The 15,830-nt window shown below is 40.9% G+C and overlaps 2 long non-coding RNA genes across 2 annotated transcripts; both read right to left on the bottom strand.

Moving 5' to 3' along the window:
• Positions 1-2,343: 2,343 nt before the first annotated feature.
• LOC124266738 lies at positions 2,344-2,889 on the bottom strand. The gene is made up of 2 exons (XR_006895838.1): positions 2,654-2,889; positions 2,344-2,495 (listed from the first exon to the last, which is right to left on the bottom strand). It is a non-coding gene; the product is annotated as an uncharacterized LOC124266738 (long non-coding RNA).
• A 9,742-nt stretch (positions 2,890-12,631) lies between these two features.
• Positions 12,632-13,803, bottom strand: LOC124266747. The gene is made up of 2 exons (XR_006895840.1): positions 13,222-13,803; positions 12,632-12,993 (listed from the first exon to the last, which is right to left on the bottom strand). It is a non-coding gene; the product is annotated as an uncharacterized LOC124266747 (long non-coding RNA).
• Positions 13,804-15,830: the final 2,027 nt, after the last annotated feature.

Consider the following 15,830-nt stretch of genomic DNA (forward strand, 5'->3'; position numbering starts at 1 on the left):
AGACCTTTACTTCAGCGTGTTCACGTAAGTCACATTTGCCATCTTCTCGTCTTGTTCAGGACATGTTTGGGACAGGTTTCCCGTAATTTGATCGCACACTCTATGATAGGTACTCGCCTTTCTCTGGTACACCAGATTTGCATGAAATTTTGCAAGATCACTCGAAAGATTTCTGAGTCTTTTTGTCACATAAAACATCGTCAGTTGTGGGATTGGGTTTGAATTACCTGACAATTGTTTTCATGTATGATGTTTGATGTATGAATATTACCGAATTTGTAGTTGCAACCCAAGACAGGTAACCTGTTACCTGAATTAGGGTTGATATTTTTTATATGAACCCATTTTATTTTCATTTCAAGTCTATGGCATTTGACATGGAGGCTGCCTACATCGAACAATGTGTTGCAATCAAACTAGGACGTCGTAACTTGTGCTTGTCTCAGGAGTTAAATCAGGAATCAGAAATATGTTCATACATAATACTCCGTTCAACTTTTGATAGGGATACTGAAAGATGGTGGGGATCTGTTTGTTCTGAACAAGTGAGCGGCACATGTGGCCCAATTGTCTGAGGAGCTGTGGGCAGTGGGGTAGCCTAGTGGGTAAAGCGTTTGCTCATCACACCGAAGACCTGGGTTAATTCCCCACATGGGTAAAATGTGTGAAACCCGTTTCTGGTATCCCCTGCCACGATATTGCTGGAAAATTGCTAAAAGTGGCGTAAAACTAAAATCACTCACTCACTCTAAGGTGCTGCAACATTCTGTAAAGCGTTACTTCCCTTCAGCATGCCAGAAACCTATGACCCTGGCCCCGATTCATCCCTTTTCTTGATTTGTCAGAACAATACCTGTGCTTTCAAGTTGCGCCAATGTTTAAAAACATTTGAGACTTCCATCACATGCCGTAATACAACCAGAATACTGTTAATAGCCGCGCTAAACTTGCTCAACCATAGTCCGTGAATCACTATACGTAATCAGTTAAACAGCTGTGGAATCATTTCTTCCGACAATAAGAGGTCGGGTACTATACTGGTTAAGGTGTTCACTTGTCACACAGGAGCCCTGAGTTTGAATTCCCCACGTGGGTATACTGTGTAAATGTGACGTTACCCAAATAATGCAAAAATGAGTCAGAAACTGTTAAACACTAAAGATGTTCTCATCAGGATCTCAAGATGAAAACCGTCGCCATATAGCTGGAATATTGCTGATTGCGGTGTAAAACTAAACTCATTCACTCACTCACTCAAAATGAGAAAAGGACTAAATTGACGTGGTTGAACTGTGAGAGGGGGATTATTTATTCTCATAATGGGAAAATCCTTATCAGAAGTTGAATAGCATAGTTTCTACCATAATACATCAAACGTGTGCTGTAGTGAGTTGTGCTTCAAGCTAGGAACAAATCTAGAAACTAGATGTAGAAACTTGTGCTACTTCTTGCAATAAAGCTTCCGAATTACTGTATTTAGCTCACGTGGCTGAAAGCTAAGTGAGCCTATAGCTATGTCCTAGGCCCTGTTCCACAAAGCGGGTTTAGCGCTAAGGTGATTGTAACTCCCATGCTTTAACATCGGTTTACGATAGTCGTAGGGCTAAGGTGATTGAAACTCCCATGCTTTAACATCGGTTTACGATAGTCGTAGGGCTAAGGTGATTGTAGCTCCCATGTTTTAACACCGGTTTACGATAGTCGTAGGGCTAAGGTGATTGTAACTCCCATGCTTTAACACCGGTTTACGATAGTCGTAGGGCTAAAGTAAACGTAACTCCCATGCTTTAACACCGGTTACGATAGTCGTAGAGCTAAGATTGCATTGTAGAATAAGGCCCTGTGTGAGTCTAGCATAAACATCATCTCCACGAAAACACCACCCAATGAAACTCAATTGTTAATATTAATTATGACATCAATACTTTAAGAGGTTCAGATCTGCTTTTCAGTATGGCAGGCTTAAAATGTTTCTGGACATATCTGATCCATTTCAGTTCAAAATGAAGTGAAATTTAGTAATCAGAGGGGCTCAACAGATGTGTTGTCCAGTTTGGGTGAGTTTGAAGTTTTCACCTTGATTTCACCTTGACTTTACCTTTGCAAAACTCTTTATGGCCTGATATTTCCACATGGTAATAAATGTTAGGTATGATATATTTTGCCATAAACGACATGATAGTACAAAAAAAACCCGATCCTTAAAGGATAGCGAGAGCAAGTAACCGATGCAAGTCATGTTTTGTACTGTGCTTGTAGTACATTTGTTAGCATTATGGTTGAGACAGCTAGGATCACTTTGTGGAAGGAGGCTTTGGTCTGTATAATTCTTTGTTTCTTGTAATGAATCCCAATTTGTGGGTTCCAACTGATTAAAAGAGTGCTAGAAATGGAATCTTCACACACACGTTTACACATACTCTCTCTGTCTCACACACACACACACACACACACACACACACACACACACACACACACACACACACTCCCCCCCTCTCTCTCTCCCCCGCCTACACATACACACACTCCCTCCCTCTCCCCCCACACTCTCTCTCTCCTACACACTCTTTCACACCCTCACTCTCTCTCTCTCACACATTCACAGGTGCCCTCACACCTTCATACTAATACACGCGTGCACACACATACACACACTCACTCACACACTTTCATAATCTCTAATCTAGTATATCATTCAGACTGCAAAACTCAGTGTTATAGAACCTGTTTGTGTAGATGGCTTGTGACAAGCCGTTATATATTATTAAATAATATATTCCCGAATTACAGGTACATAGTATCTGAGTGGTAGCTTTACACGCCTATTACCTCCCTTGTATATAACTCCCATGTTACGATCCGCAGAAACTAAGCAGTTTCAATAACAAGTCTCTGATTAATTTATCCCAGATAGTAACCATAGTAACTGATCGATCTGGTTTATTATGATTGTTTGATTTTGTTTATCAGGCCAGACCAACAACATTTTTTGTTTAAATATTTCTCTGACCGGCTAAAAACTTGTTAATTATTGGGTGGTTGGTATCTCCATACTAGGCACTCATTCACTACCATAGTTTCGTTTGGAGTATGGTCGGAAGATATTCAAATAATTTACACTTAGTAGTAATGATTGAAGCATGCAGCGAAACCACCAGAACTTGATTTGATTTGCATGTTTTCTCAAATACAACCAGATCGGCTTATTGCACAGAGCTCAGTCCTCTTCCTCAATACTCAAAAAATGTTTTTTTCCAAGTAAACTTTACAACATTTTTCTGATGATTAAATTGGGCGGTGGGGTAGTCTAGTGGTTAAGGCGTTGGCTCATCACGCCGAAGACCCGGGTTCGATTCCCCACATGGGCACAATGTGTGACGCCTATTTCTGGTATCCCCCGCCGTGATGTTGCTGGAATATTGCTAAAAGCGGCGTAAAACACAAACTCAGTCAGTCTGATGATTAAATACACTGGGTACACCCTTGAAAAAGCCACTATGTGGACCGTAGATCTGTGTCAAATTTGTGTTCAGATTGGTTGTAATCTCAGTGTGTCTATTTACACTTCTATCATCTTGTGTCATTATAATAGGGATGGTGGGGTAGACTAGTGGTTAAAGCACATGGACACAATGTGTGAAGCCCATTTCTGGTGTCCCCTGCCGTGATATTACTGGAAATATTGCTGAAAGGGCATAAAACTAAACTTACTCACTCACTCACTCTTTATGATAACCAAGATGACTGAGGATGAGTTACATGATCATAATAATAATAATGGATATGTTTAGCGCGCCATTATCCACCTACTGGTACATCCTGAAGGCGCTACAGAAAATGAGTTAACTAATGGACACTTATGACATAATTTGTTTATTTAATTACAACATAAAAGATAGGTTATAATTACGAGAATGATTCCATAGGTAGTACAGGACATCATGATTAATGCATATTATATTGTGTTCACTGTTTACAAGAGATCAGATTGATCTGGCGTGTATAAACCCAATCTAGTTACCTACAAGAATGTGCCAAATATACAGAGCAGTGTTTGTTAGTTCATGTTTGCATTTGCTTGCCATCTTTTTGTCTCAATACACCATCTTGTTATAGCTGTTCTACTGTAACCTAAGGGTTCAAATCCCATATTTGAACTCACATGATCACTGATTGGCTGAGACAAACACCTCAGTTTCAATCAAACAGGAAACAATTTGAGTCATTGACAACTTCCTTGCTTGTGAAGCTTATATAGATCAGTTATCTTAGCATAGCGTGATACTAAGATCAATTTGTTGCACGGCCCTTAATTCAGTTTTCTAATAATAATATACTGAGAGAAAAAAAATAAAGGACCACATGAAAGCACAAGTGTTCCAATATTCGTTTCCAGGTTTCTCCACAAGCTGTGCGATACAACGCTTGTGAAGAAAGATTGGATGAAATAAAGAAACACTGGTGCTTTCATGTGATCCCTTATTTTTTGTCCCTCAGTATATATGTATAAATATAATAATAAGACCGTTGAAAGTTTTAATTAATGTGTGGAAGATGATTGTCCGTGTCATTTAAAACAGTTTGACTTTGGAGGCTAATTTGAATTTTGATTTGACTATCTTTTCTGGTTGGTGCCTTAAACTGCTTACGAAGGTCACAAGATATTGAGCAAATATTTTGTATTGGATGCATGTTTCCACAGCATGAACGCTGTACAATGGAATGGACTATACACATTCCGTATATTTAGTTGTTTCTGACAAGTATTGTACATACTGGTTTACCCTTGTATACAACATCTGTTTTGTAAATAAATTTGACATATATTTCCTGTATAAACAGTGTTTCTTCTTGAAATACCATTGTTACCTTGTAAGTGGAGATAACTTGAGGCGGGAAGCGTATTTTTGTTGGGAAACTTCTAGCAGTCACTTAGTTCATGGTTCGGGGCGGTGGGGTAGCCTAAAGGTTAAAGCGCCGAAGACCCGGGTTCGAATCCCCACATGGGTACAATGTGTGAAGCCCATTTCTGGTGTCCCCGGCCGTGATGTTGCTGGAATATTGCTAAAAGCGGCGTAAAACCAAACTAAGTCAGTCAGTCAGTAGTTTATGGTTCGTAAGAGAAAGGCACATGTTGGGTGTGAAATCTGGCCCTTTATAGTTGAAGGTCAGTTCCCACACTGCTACAATGTGTGAAAACCCATTTCTGGGAAGTCCCTGATGGTGATGTAGCTGGATACTGGTAAATGAGGCGTAAAACCATTTTCACCTATATAAATTGTATCAGGTGCTTTGTACAGTGGTATAAATGAGATTCACACACATCATGACATGTACAGTGGTATAAATGAGATTCATACACATCATGACATGTACAGTGATATAAATGAGATTTCACACACATCATGACATGTACAGTGGTATAAATGAGATTTCACACACATCATGACATGTACAGTGGTATAAATGAGATTTCACACACATCATGACATGTACACTGGTATAAATGAGATTTCACACACATCATGACATGTACACTGGTATAAATGAGATTCATACACATCATGACATGTACACTGGTATAAATGAGATTTCACACACATCATGACATGTACACTGGTATAAATGAGATTTCACACACATCATGACATGTACAGTGATATAAATGAGATTTCACACACATCATGACATGTACAGTGGTATAAATGAGATTTCACACACATCATGACATGTACACTGGTATAAATGAGATTTCACACACATCATGACATGTACAGTGGTATAAATGAGATTTCACACACATCATGACATGTACAGTGGTATAAATGAGATTTCACACACATCATGACATGTACACTGGTATAAATGAGATTTCACACACATCATGACATGTACACTGGTATAAATGAGATTCATACACATCATGACATGTACACTGGTATAAATGAGATTTCACACACATCATGACATGTACACTGGTATAAATGAGATTTCACACACATCATGACATGTACAGTGGTATAAATGAGATTTCACACACATCATGACATGTACACTGGTATAAATGAGATTTCACACACATCATGACATGTACACTGGTATAAATGAGATTCATACACATCATGACATGTACACTGGTATAAATGAGATTTCACACACATCATGACATGTACACTGGTATAAATGAGATTTCACACACATCATGACATGTACACTGGTATAAATGAGATTCATACACAATCACCCACATTTTCCTTACCTGTGGATTGTGCTTATTAACAATGGCCATGTAGATTCCATTCTCATGATGTTTACTGGTATCAAAATCTTTCCTGTGGGTAAATATATGAGTTATCTCCCTTGGTAAGTGTACAAAACATGCAGAAAAGAAGCTTTTGAAATAGCATGGGCTTCATTTGACGTACTGCAGCAATAATAGTATGAAGTTATCAGCCAAAATATCAAACATCCCACCTATATCTTCCATTGAGCCATACATAGCCAGGCTTTCTGATCAAACTCCATTAACATGGCTTTGTGTGGCAAGAGTTGCATCTTGTGCTGTGTTTAACAAAGGCTATAAACATGCTGATTAACACCACTGAAAATGGCTAGGGGTGGTGATGATAAATTATAAGGAGGGGGTGGTATGGAGAAGAGCATTTTGTCCTTGGGAGAGGGTTTGTCATAAATTTTGTACACACATGGGGGTCATCAATTTTGTACATGAGATGCAGGGGATCTCTTACTTTGTTCATATTTTGGGGGCATTCACATTATACATTCTTCTGAAAAATCAAGGCCTTAATTTTTTAATGATCCCTAAGTATTATAAATATTGTAAGTTACCTGAGTCACTGAGGGATGTACAGGGTCGTACCCCATGGGACAGAGGTCGGGGATTGTACACAAATGAGGGGCTCGGGTCTGAGGCACAACTAATTGTGCAGAATTGCTTACCTTCAGGATGCCAGAAACCTAGAAATGTAGGTCCTCTTCCCAAGTCTCTAGTGTAATGTAAACACTGTTAGTTTTAGTCATATCCATCCCTCAGAGTTACTTCCCTTACCTTTGGCCCAGAAGAGTCCACCAGAGTTATCCATTTAGACAGTAAAATGATTCCCAACATGGGTGCAATGTGTGAAGGACATGGTGTCCCCGCCAAGATTTTGCTGGAATATTGCTAATAGCAGCATAAAGCTAAACTCACTCACTCACTCACTCACTCACTACAACTGTCTATGTTATCAGTGAGGCCGCTGTACTTTGCACCCTGGTTGGAATACTGATGTGTTGACTTCTGCAATTGTTTTCTAGGGCTCCAGATAAGGGCCGTATCGGCGTATGTAAGTCTAGGGCTGCAGATAAGGGCCGTATCGGCGTATGTAAGTCCAGGGCTCCAGATAAGGGCCGTATCGGCGTATGTAAGTCCAGGGCTACAGATAAGGGCCGTATCGGCGTATGTAAGTCCAGGGCTCCAGATAAGGGCCGTATCGGCGTATGTAAGTCTAGGGCTCCAGATAAGGGCCGTATCGGCGTATGTAAGTCCAGGGCTTAAGATAAGGGCCGTATCGGCGTATGTAAGTCCAGGGCTCCAGATAAGGGCCGTATCGGCGTATGTAAGTCCAGGGCTCCAGATAAGGGCCGTATCGGCGTATGTAAGTCCAGGGCTCCAGATAAGGGCCGTATCGGCGTATGTAAGTCTAGGGCTCCAGATAAGGGCCGTATCGGCGTATGTAAGTCCAGGGCTCCAGATAAGGGCCGTATCGGCGTATGTAAGTCCAGGGCTCCAGATAAGGGCCGTATCGGCGTATGTAAGTCTAGGGCTCCAGATAAGGGCCGTATCGGCGTATGTAAGTCTAGGGCTCCAGATAAGGGCCGTATCGGCGTATGTAAGTCCAGGGCTCCAGATAAAGGCCGTATCGGCGTATGTGTCTAGGGCTCCAGATAAGGGCCGTATCGGCGTATGTAAGTCCAGGGCTCCAGATAAGGGCCGTATCGGCGTATGTAAGTCCAGGGCTCCAGATAAGGGCCGTATCGGCGTATGTAAGTCTAGGGCTCCAGATAAGGGCCGTATCGGCGTATGTAAGTCTAGGGCTCCAGATAAGGGCCGTATCGGCGTATGTAAGTCCAGGGCTCCAGATAAGGGCCGTATCGGCGTATGTAAGTCCAGGGCTCCAGATAAGGGCCGTATCGGCGTATGTAAGTCTAGGGCTCCAGATAAGGGCCGTATCGGCGTATGTAAGTCCAGGGCTCCAGATAAGGGCCGTATCGGCGTATGTAAGTCCAGGGCTCCAGATAAGGGCCGTATCGGCGTATGTAAGTCCAGGGCTCCAGATAAGGGCCGTATCGGCGTATGTAAGTCTAGGGCTCCAGATAAGGGCCGTATCGGCGGATGTAAGTCCAGGGCTCCAGATAAGGGCCGTATCGGCGTATGTAAGTCCAGGGCTCCAGATAAGGGCCGTATCGGCGTATGTAAGTCTAGGGCTCCAGATAAGGGCCGTATCGGCGTATGTACGGATAAAAAATATGCACGATACGGTAGGAAATAATTTAGAAAACGTAGCAGATACGCACCACAGCAATGGTGTACGGTCTAAGAATCATTTACAGACGTATTTATCTGAATAAAAGTATTGTTTTATTGTTTATTGACCTGTTTACACAAGAGTAGCAATGTTGTGGTGCATATATGAAACGAAACACAAGATTACTGATAGTCCATTAGCTTCCATTCAGTACTCTAAATGTACACTTAAGGTTTTCCAGTACTCAATTTTGAACAAATAAGGAGTACATACTCCTGATGTTGAAAAATTATCTGGAGCCCTGGTTTTCTATCTCTAGTGTGTCTGGCCTGGAACTAGTATGTACAAGCTGTCATGATAGGCATTTCAGACTGTTAAACTAACTTAACTAATTAAATTGAATGTAACACCTACAATCTTACAATTCTTGATTCACCTTTGTAAGTCAACCTGCCACCAGGATAATGTTGGTACCAACATTTGGTAACCTAGATTGAGATTGACAGATTAACTTATACCAGGAATGAACAAAATACTTAATTGTTATTGATTACAGTCCGTTTCTGTGGTTTCACCCCGCCGCGACAGATAAGAACTTTTGCGTATTCAATGATGACAGTTTCTTAAACAACTTTTTTGGTGGAGTCCGGAAAATTTTCAAATGTAAGAATGCTGTTGGGTATTAGTAAATGATAAACGGACTGTAGTCAGTCTTTTAAACAGCCGAGATGAAGGAAGTATGACGATGGAAGTAATACTCAGGGAAGTACAAACTGCTGTCAGAAACATTATGATATTGTAGCTTACACATGACAGAGTTGTAGTTACAATGGTTACTGCAATATTCACAGCATGTACAACCTTTTGTTTTTTGTCAGAAATCACAATTTGGTTCGCAACTTAGTCTGAATCAGATTATGTAAATGTTTTGGGAGTGGCCTCGTGGTTAGAGCATTGTCAGAAATCACAATTTGGTTCACATCCTAGTCTGAATCAGATTATGTAAATGTTTTGGGAGTGGCCTCGTGGTTAGAGCATTGTCAGAAATCACAATTTGGTTCACAACCTAGTCTGAATCAGATTATGTAAATGTTTTGGGAGTGGCCTCGTGGTTAGAGCATTGTCAGAAATCACAATTTGGTTCACATCCTAGTCTGAATCAGATTATGTAAATGTTTTGGGAGCGGCCTCGTGCTTAGAGCATTGTCAGAAATCACAATTTGGTTCACAACCTAGTCTGAATCAGATTATGTAAATGTTTTGGGAGTGGCCTCGTGGTTAGAGCATTGTCAGAAATCACAATTTGGTTCACAACCTAGTCTGAATCAGATTATGTAAATGTTTTGGGAGCGGCCTCGTGCTTAGAGCATTGTCAGAAATCACAATTTGGTTCACAACCTAGTCTGAATCAGATTATGTAAATGTTTTGGGAGTGGCCTCGTGGTTAGAGCATTGTCAGAAATCACAGTTTCGTTCACATCCTAGTCTGAATCAGATTATGTAAATGTTTTGGGAGTGGCCTCGTGGTTAGAGCATTGTCAGAAATCACAATTTGGTTTACAACCTAGTCTGAATCAGATTATGTAAATGTTTTGGGAGTGGCCTCGTGGTTAGAGCATTGTCAGAAATCACAGTTTGGTTCACATCCTAGTCTGAATCAGATTATGTAAATGTTTTGGGAGTGGCCTCGTGGTTAGAGCATTGTCAGAAATCACAGTTTGGTTCACATCCTAGTCTGAATCAGATTATGTTAATGTTTTGGGAGTGGCCTCGTGCTTAGAGCATTGTCAGAAATCACAATTTGGTTCACAACCTAGTCTGAATCAGATTATGTAAATGTTTTGGGAGCGGCCTCGTGCTTAGAGCATTGTCAGAAATCACAATTTGGTTCACAACCTAGTCTGAATCAGATTATGTAAATGTTTTGGGAGTGGCCTCGTGGTTAGAGCATTGTCAGAAATCACAGTTTCGTTCACATCCTAGTCTGAATCAGATTATGTAAATGTTTTGGGAGTGGCCTCGTGGTTAGAGCATTGTCAGAAATCACAATTTGGTTTACAATCTAGTCTGAATCAGATTATGTAAATGTTTTGGGAGTGGCCTCGTGGTTAGAGCATTGTCAGAAATCACAGTTTGGTTCACATCCTAGTCTGAATCAGATTATGTAAATGTTTTGGGAGTGGCCTCGTGGTTAGAGCATTGTCAGAAATCACAGTTTGGTTCACATCCTAGTCTGAATCAGATTATGTTAATGTTTTGGGAGTGGCCTCGTGCTTAGAGCATTGTCAGAAATCACAGTTTGGTTCACATCCTAGTCTGAATCAGATTATGTAAATGTTTTGGGAGTGGCCTCGTGCTTAGAGCATTAGCTTGTCAGTCCTAAAACTGATTGTTCATGTGGTCGCAGTGTGTGAAGATATTACTGGAATATTGCTAAACAATACTCACTCACTCACACTGTGGTGTACGAGTTACAACTTTGTTTTTGAATCTTAAGAAGAAGCACTAGACTAGAATTTTAAATTCAAAAACAAAACTGATCCAAAACGTTGATTGTTATGATTTGGATTTTGAAACCAACTGATGAAAAGTAAAGGGTCTTATGATATTGTTTCTATAATGCATTTGAATTCATTCATTCCAGCCGAACCGGACGAAGGGACGTGAAAACAACGCCATGGACGAGCCTCAGGAGCGTAACCCACATAACTACTACAACAACCGCGGCCAGGCTAACCCTGCTATGGACGACAACCTGGACGACAGCAGAGCCAGCCAACGCAGCTACGACGACGACAACACCGACACCAGGAGACCACAGGGTTATGGATCAGCCGTATAGGAAGTGGCGACAGCAGCAACAACGTCATAAATAAACAACATTAGCGTCTATTCCATGACTTACACAGAGCAGATGATATTCTGAAAACAGTAAAATGGAGAGTATGCAGGGATGTTAAGTTTTTCAATAGAAAAAAAATAGATATTTGGGAATTTGCTCTGCGTAAGTCAAGAACGAGGCTTTTCACATTGAAGCGACCATGTGGAAATGTTAATTGTAACATTTTGTTATGATTTGAGGAAATCACATATCAGTCACAAATTATTTACAAAAATTGGTTCTTTGAATGGAATTAATTAGTCACCAACAAAATAATATATTAAGAAATCATCCTGGGTTTTGGATGCAGGGTTGAGACAAATTGATCCAACTCTGTCCATTGGATAAACACCATGTTAAAACGTGTGAATAATAAGTGGTGGAATATATAGGTCAAAGGGCAGACAACTCTTCCAATACACACAGAAGTATGGGGGACATCAACATGGATGGACAGTTGCTGAAAGGCAGCACAATTTGCAGTGCACAGTTGTCTCCCTTGCATATGCCAGGAACCTACAATGGGTACAGATCTAGTTGACCCTGATTATGGTTCTATGTGTGTCAGCACCATTCCAGGGGGTGTTACCGAAGTAGTGAATGGCTCGGACCTACATCTCATCCAAGTGTTCCTCCATGGTGAGCTGACTTGCTAGAACTGTAACTAGAACGGTTCCAAGTGGTCCTCCATGGTGAGCTGACTTGCTAGAACTGTAACTAGAACGGTTCCAAGTGTTCCTCCATGGTGAGCTGACTTGCTAGAACTGTAACTAGAACGGTTCCAAGTGGTCCTCCATGGTGAGCTGACTTGCTAGAACTGTAACTAGAACGGTTCCAAGTGTTCCTCCATGGTGAGCTGACTTGCTAGAACTGTAACTAGAACGGTTCCACGTGGTCCTCCATGGTGAGCTGACTTGCTAGAACTGTAAGTAGAACGGTTCCAAGTGGTCCTCCATGGTGAGCTGACTTGCTAGAACTGTAACTAGAACGGTTCCAAGTGTTCCTCCATGGTGAGCTGACTTGCTAGAACTGTAACTAGAACGGTTCCAAGTGGTCCTCCATGGTGAGCTGACTTGCTAGAACTGTAACTAGAACGGTTCCAAGTGATGTCAGACCAACACCCACGAAACAGCTCCTTCATTATAGATTCATGATTGCAAGGAATAGTTCCATGATTGTGAGTGAATGTGAGACAGTGTTCTCTTAGCCTAGAGTCATTTTCACTTTTAACTGGTCTGCAAATGCTGTCATATTGAAAATATTGGGTTCTTGTGTGTAAATTTCCTTTTTGTAAATTGGATTGACATGAGGCTGTAAACACATCTCAGTGAAACAAAATCCGTCCCAGTTTCCCGGCTGATCCACAGCAAACATATGAAACTATTTTTGTACTTTAAATGTAGAAATTTGGCTTCTTGCGGTGCAGCCGATAAGTTATGCAACATTGGAAAGGCAGCAGTTCTAGAAGACATTTAAGAATCTGCAAGAAATAATAATATGGTTGTTTCTTTTACTGTAATTAAAGATATGATGTGTCAGAGGTTTTATAGATACGGCACAGTTAGTGCTTAAAGCTTTTCAGACCTATCGTGCCTGTTTTTATATTGTATTGTCCCTATAGTGTTATTAGTTTTAAACTTTCCACGCTAGTTTTAATTCTAATTGTGATATTCTAGTTGTTTTACTGTCCTTCGTCGACAGGTTTTTATATTATACATATATTCCACTTCAAAATCAAATATGTTCTCGTCACGATATGGCTGAAATATTGCCAATGTGACGTTAAATAATTACTCACTCACTCACTCAGACCTATCGTAAAAGCAGTGTTTCTAGTTATGTTCAGTGTCACAATGTCAGCTAATATTAGAGTCGGCTAGAATGAGCAATTTTGGGCTTTGAACTGGTGGATAAATTACATTTGTCTTTAAACAGCAAAGCTGAGAGTTGAGGACGGTCTAAGATTGACTAAATTAATTTGAATTATGAAAGGATACCTGATAATAAATAAATATGTTAGAATTAAAGTCAGGTAAAAATGTGATTTGGTCAGCAACCTTGGGAATCGGAATACCAACCCATCCTTCAGTGCGGAAAACCTGCAGCAACCAGTTGATTGCCATCAGCACTGAGCGAGTGAGACTGTGAGTGACTGTCGCTCGCTGTGTGATGTCGAGTCCACGCCCCGCTCGTGGAAGTTTACCTCTGTTGAAACACTTGAGTAACGTGTTGCCAGCATTCAAAACTGACAATGCATATACAAGCGCCCTTATTTCACTCGATCGATAGCGGACATTTCGTGTCTTTATGCTTTGTAGGAGTTTGGATAATTTATATGTTAGAAATGGGTTGTTGGGTGGAATAGAATAGTGTTATAGTGTTATGTGTTGTGTATATTTAGAAGGTAGAATTGAAAAGTTCTTGGTTTTGCAGCATCTCTTGTCAGACATAATGGCATCAGAGGAGACACATGATTTATATTCCATGGCACATGATCAGGTTGAGTCCCTTCCAGATAATCTGAACCATGCTCTTATTGACTTGTCAGATTTAGGTCAAGCGGGTTTGCAACCTCTACACCTAATGTTTGTCGTTCAGTTGAAAACATTGGTTCATTTCATCCACTCCCAAGTGTTAGTACACAAGCCGGTAATAGTGAGATAAGGGGTATTACATCATCTGTGAATGAAGCAATGCTGGATTTTCAGCAAGGGTCTGCTTATGGTAGAAGTGATAGACAGGATAGACGTTCTGTACATTTTGGTCCATTTGCAGATAGACACTTTGACAGGCAGAATGACTTCTGTAGATACACTCAGAGGGCGCCTGTTACAGCTTATTGACATTGTAAATAGCAGATGTTTTTCTCAATCATGCTCTTTCTATTTTGTTTGCCCCATGTTTGTGGTTCTAATGTATTCGTCCGCCAGCACCGATGGAGTTATGACGTTCACGCTTGTTGTGACCTTAAATGTAGAATGGGCTTAAGTGTAGAATAGTCATGTATATTTATGACTATTCTACACTTAAGCCCATTGTACATTTAAGGTCACAACACACGCTTAGACCAAAAGGATCGTTTGATGGATGTTGTTTTAATTGCTGATTTGTCACGATTTATAAAACATTTTCGAATACCGAGCTATATCTAGTCTATGAGCCTGAACAAACAAGAGACCTGTCTTTACAGCTCGGAGAAATTGGATTTCGTATTTCAAATATTCTCGGATTAATAATGTTTAAATTAAATTATAATAATTAAAATATTTCATGTATCTGTGAAATATGATGTTACGTCACTCGATGACAGATGCATCATATATTATTTCACTAGACGCATGGAATATCCTCAGTTTATTAATCGTACAGCGTCGTTCTTTGAACTTGTTCAGCTTGTAAATAATAACAACCTCTGTGTTGAATGTAGAAAACAGACAGCTATTGTGCCAGTCTCCCACCAGATGGCGCTAGCATAGCTCCTATTTCATCAAGGAATGACGGCAATAGCTAAATGTGATACTTCTAACTAGGGTCCCAGTCCACAAAGCACTCGTAAGGTTACGACCTGTCGTGACTATAGTGGCGGCGCGTGGTCCTGTGCTCAAAGCTCAGGTCACAAATCGGTGAAGTTAAGCAGCGTCGAGCTCGGAGAGTCCTTGGATGGGTGACCGTGTTTGGCAGCTTGACTCCTGAGAGTTTTTAGGACTTGAGTCCTGCCCCACAACGAAGCACTTGTGACACATGTGGTCTCACCTTAGGCAAGTGCGTTTGTTCAAAATTGTCTCTGCTCACCCAGCAGGAAAATGGGTACCCGGTGGAAAAAGTCATATGACTATAACCTTCTAGCGCCTAACAGGCAGCTTGGGTTATCCGGGGTAATAATGTGCTGTGCCTTGATTGTTAGCGCTATGAGCATACCTTGTGTGGAGTTTGGCGCTATATAAATGGACACACTATTATTATTATCATAGGTTTACGAATGTCGTATGGATCGAGACTTAAGCTGGTTCCCGGCTCCCTTTGCGCGCGCCACCTTGCGCCAAAGCTAGCGCTATGCGAGACGGGGCCCAGCTTAGACCTTGACCCAGCTTTCGTGGCAGATAACGTTTGAATGTTACGTCATAGTGTCGATGACGACAGAGTGGTCCGTAAAGCATTGTGTTATCTCTATAGAGAATACAACACGAGGTCGCATTACATACGAATTATACGAAACACGTGACCTTCCTATGTTATCTGACCTCGCTTTCGCTCGGTCAGATACCATAGGACACACTCCGGCACGGCGATGACTTAACATATGGAACTCTGGGTAGGAGAGTGACCATAGGAAGGACACTCGTTTCGTATAATTCGTATGTAATGAGACCGAGTGTGGTATTTATTTATTACCCACGTTTTACATGCATTAAATTGACAAA

Source organism: Haliotis rubra, unplaced genomic scaffold (genome assembly GCF_003918875.1).
Source record: "Haliotis rubra isolate DU_JTF1 unplaced genomic scaffold, ASM391887v1 Scf1279, whole genome shotgun sequence".
Lineage (NCBI taxonomy): Eukaryota > Metazoa > Mollusca > Gastropoda > Lepetellida > Haliotidae > Haliotis > Haliotis rubra.